At 38.9% G+C, this 4,781-nt stretch overlaps 1 pseudogene; it reads right to left on the reverse strand.

Annotated features, from left to right (window-relative positions):
• Positions 1–455: 455 nt before the first annotated feature.
• LOC102815412 lies at positions 456–984 on the reverse strand (annotated as a pseudogene).
• Positions 985–4,781: the final 3,797 nt, after the last annotated feature.

Consider the following 4,781-nt stretch of genomic DNA (forward strand, 5'->3'; position numbering starts at 1 on the left):
AAGGAAGACTGTAGAAGAATTGATGCTTTTGAGTTATGGTGTTGGAGGAGAATATTGAAAGTGCCATGGGCTGCCAAAAGAACCAATAGATCTGTGTTGGGAGAAGTGCAGCCAGAGTGCTCCTTGGAGGCCAAAATGGTCAAACTTCATCTCTCATACTTCAGACATGTTGTCAGGAAGGGCCAGTCGCTGGAGAAGGATATCATATTTGGTAAGGTGGAGGGTCAGAGAAAAAGAGCAAGACCCCCAGCGAGATGGATTGGCCAAGTGGCAACATCAATGGGCTCAAGTGTGGCAACGATAGTGAGGTTTGCCCAGGATCCAGCAGTGTTTTGTTCTGCTGGACATAAGGTCGCTATGAGTTAGTACTGACTCAATGGCGCCTAACAACAACATCAATTATGTTATTCCGTTTGCAACGTTTTTAAATCTCTTCTGCAGAGCACGGGAAGCTTCTAATGGGAATTGATGTACAGTCTGTTCCTGATGAAGATGGCACCAGGCAGATGTTGTCTGATGTCTGGACAATGCTGAATGTGACAGAACCAGCGAGATTTGTTAAGATACTTCTCCTTTTCTTGAACTGTCAGGTCAACTATAAAACGATGAAGTCCACAGTATAACAGGATATCTACTAACGTAAATGTATAGCCTGTAAGGTAGACTTTATCTTAAAGATATAAATTAAGATCCTTCAGGAGAGTGCGGACGTCGTCTTTATTGGAGAGTCTATCTATCTGCTTGAGTTATCCTGTACTCTAACCACTGTGGAACAACTGCTTTTTCTTCCACATTACTCCCAAACACATATTCTTTGTTGGCTTGCTTGACTAGATAAACTGCTATTGTAGTCAGCCCTGTTAGATTTGGACCATTGTTTGTTTGAAGAACTGGAATCTGGCACTCGCCCTGGGCACTGGATTTATTCCCTTTACTCAGTCCCAAGGATATCTCAAGCAGCGTCAACTCAGCTGCTGCCGCCATTGGCATGAGCCAATTTCTTCATAGTCTTAAACATTTACAAAATCTTCCTGGATTCTCCTTTTCTTAATTTGGTGTGAAGGTACATTACGTTTCTTTGAGGTTACCCCGTAATTTATTAATTTCTTCCCCAAATTAAAACAGTCTGTTTTGTCTTGAAATCTACTTGACTTCCTCACCACTTGATATAATGTAAGCATACTTGCCTCTCTTTTTGCTGTGTAGTTGTCTTCATTGTAGATTGATATTTCTGATTCCCTTTCTTCAGTCTTGTAGTTTTGTTTTACTCTGGAGACTTCTATGTTGTTGTTGTTAATTGCCATTGAGTCAGTTCCAACCCATAGCAACCCTGTATAGAGTTTAAAACTGTTTTATTTTGAAATTTACTTAACTTCCTTGCCATTTGGAAGTTCTGTATCTTCACTATTCCCTCTTTTTTGTTTTGTTGGTGTTGTTAAGTACTATGGAGTCGGTTCTGATTCATAGTGACCCTGCACAGGGTTTTTGAGGCTGTAAAACTTTACCGGAGCAGAAAGCCTCATCTTTCTCCCACGGAACAGCTGGGAACAGCTGGTAATTTTGAACTGCTTACCTTAAGGCTAGCAGCCCGATTCGTAACCACTGTGCCACCAGAGCGCCTTTGTAGTTGACTTCATTGTAAATTGATATCTTTGGTCCCTTATTTTCAGTCTTGCAGGCTTGTTTTACTTTAAATACCCTTATATCTGGATTGAGTTCTGGGTGGTATTGTCATGTGTGGTAATCTCAGGTTGTTGTCTGCTATTGTTGATTCTCAGTCCAAACAACGCCCTTTAGAATATTTTGTAAAGTTAGTCTTGTCTTTCCAAATTCCTTTAATTAGGAAATGTCTTAATTTTGTCATTGTATTTGAGGGACAGCTTTGCTTGTATATGATTCTTGGTTGGCAATTTTTTTCTTTCAGAGTCTTGTACATGTCATTCCATTGCCTTCTTGTCTGCGTGGTTTCTGCTGAGAAATCAGAGCTCAGTCTTATTGGCTCTTCTTTGTAGGTAACTTTAAATTTTTTCCTGAGCTGCTCTCAGGATTCTTTCCTTGCCTTTGGTTTTGTAAAGTTTGATTATGATATGTTTTGATGATTTTCTTTTGGGATCTATCCTGCTTGGGGTTCATTCAGCTTCTTGTATGCATGTCTTCTCATTTTTCATGATGTTAGGGAACTTTTCTTCCAACAACTTTTCAACAATTTTCTCTGTGCTCTTTATTGTCTCTTCCTGTTCTGGAATTTCCAGTCACCTGTAAATTGTTCTTCTTCATATTGTTCCACATAACTCTTAGGCTTTCTTTGGATTTTTCATTCTTTTTTCTGATTGTTCTTCTAGCATACTAGTATTGAGAGATTGATCTTCAAGCTCACTAAGTTGGGCTTTCATTGTTTTGAATCTTCTCATTTTCCCTTTCAATGTATTGTCTATTTCTGAAATCTTAGAATTAATCTGGGTTTCTAATTACAGGTTTTGTATGGTTTCAAAATTTGCATTTATTTTGTCTGTTTGTTCTTATGTTTTCCTGGATTCTTCTAAAGTTATTCTGAGTTCTCCTTGCTTTCCTAAATCTTTCTGTCAATCCTTTGAGGGTACCTGATTATCATTCTTTTGAGTTATTTTTCAGTTAATTCCTTTACCTATTCTTCCTCAAAACCTTTTCTGGCTCTTCATTTTGGTCATTTGTTTGAATCATTTTCTTTTGGTTCTTCATGTGAGCTAAAATTGGCTGTTTTCTCCAGGGCATTGTAGGGTTGTCACATTTAATTGATGATTGTATGCTGATTTGTTCTTAGGATTTCGCACATTGTCTTCTGTGGGTGTACTTAGAGAATGGAAATGTGTATGCCATCTCATTTGCCATGCATGCACCTCAGTTTGGTTGGTATTGGTGGCTGTAGATCTTTGATCAGGTGGTATTGGAGCTGGTATTGGCTTTTGCCCAGTGGGTGGAACTACAGAGAATATGGTTGTAGCTGGGTTGTATGGGCACAGTTACTGCTCCTATGGGGTTGGAAAGAGAAAATCCACCCCCCACCATGTACATAAGAAAAAAAGAGTGAAACAAACAAGGAACCAAAAGTGTAAGTAATAAAGAGAAAAAAGAAATACAAACAGGAAGCAACCAGAGAAAAATAATATAATAAATTTTGAGACAAAAGAGGGACAGGGAAATGGAGTTATAGAAGAGAAATATTAGAGAGAAAAAGGAAGAAATGAAAAAAATATGTACTTAGAAAAACCAGGGAGAGATGATGAAAAGAGAAAAATAGATAGTAGTAAAGAAAGATCAAAGATCAAAAGTGGGGAGAAAAGAAGAAAAAACAAAAGCAGAGATAGAAAGGATAAAATTCAAGGGAATGGAAAGAGAAAGAAAAAGGAGAAAGAATAAACAAACAAAAATAATGAAACAAACAAACAAAAAAAAAAGAGCGCAGCTGTTGGAACTGGAGATGAGAAAATTCTGGGGGACTCCTACAAGTCAGCGAACTCTTTGGGAGGGTGTAGAGGGGATGTGGCAGCAGAGCTTCTGGCCCCAGATGGAGTTCTTATTAGCCTCCATGTTATCTAAGGTCAGTGCGCTCAGTTTACAAGTAGTTAGTGGAGGTCATTGATGGAGCTGGTTTCAGTGTCTGATAGGACCTACTGGCAGGTGTGGGCAGGGTGACTGGTTAGATGCTGGTCTGGTGACTTTGCAGTCTCTGTAGGTCTGGAGTGAGTCTGCCTGCATCCAGACACCAAAGCACACAGCAGGGCCTTGACTCACATTGGCATGACTCAAAACCAAGTGGCTTCATACTTGCAGATAGTAGGGTCTGCAATGGGGATGGATGAGGGCAGGAACTGGCATCCTTCTGGTCACCAGGGGAGCATGAGGAAAAAGAAAGAATTGTACTCTTCCTGTGTCCTGTGTGAATCTGCTTTGCTAGGCCACCTTCTGTTGCCAAAGCTGCTCACAAGATGGTTGTGCTGAGTCTGGTTGGCTGTTCACCAGTCAGTCTCCTTTTCTTACCATCCCTGCTCAGCTTCTCCTCCCAGCAAGCACTCAATCCACTTCTCTAACCTTTCCTCTGAAGTTCAGGATTCCTGGATTTTCGTCTGTGTCTGTCTCATTGGGTCTTTCATAGTTTTGTTGTAGGTGGTTTGTGTAGTATATCTGCCTAGTCCACCATCTTGCTAGAAGTCCTTGATTCTAGTAATTAAAAAATTTCATTCCTTATTTCTTCTATTACCTGGTAGGTTTTAAGCAGGGTGTTACTCAATTTCCATGTATTTGATTTCTCCCCATTGATCTTCCTATTGTTGATTTCTCATTTTATAGTGTTATGATCTGAGAATATACTTTGTAGTATTTCAATGTACTTAAATTTATTGAGGCTTGCTTTATGGTTTAACATTCTGGAGAATGTTCCATGTGCACTGGAAAAGAATGTATATTGTGCTGTTATTGGGCTGAGTTCTTTGTATATGTCTATGAGTTCAAGTTGGTTGGTTGATTGTGTTTAGTTTTTCTGGATCTTTGTTGAGTTTCTTTGTAGTTGTTTTGTCCTTCATTAAAAGTGATATGTTAAAAATATGCTACTATTATTGTAGAGTTTTCTGTTTCTTTTGTCAGCCCTATTAGAGTTTGATTTATGTGTTTTGAGGTTCTTTCAGTGGAAGCATAGATATTGATTATGGTTATGTCCTCTTGTTCAATTGAACCTTCCATCATGAAATGATATCCTTCTTTGTTCTTTAAGCTGGTTTTTGCCTTAAAGTCTATTTTATAAGAGA

The sequence above is a fragment of the Chrysochloris asiatica genome, unplaced genomic scaffold (assembly GCF_000296735.1).
Source record: "Chrysochloris asiatica unplaced genomic scaffold, ChrAsi1.0 scaffold00024, whole genome shotgun sequence".
NCBI classification, from domain to species: domain Eukaryota; kingdom Metazoa; phylum Chordata; class Mammalia; order Afrosoricida; family Chrysochloridae; genus Chrysochloris; species Chrysochloris asiatica.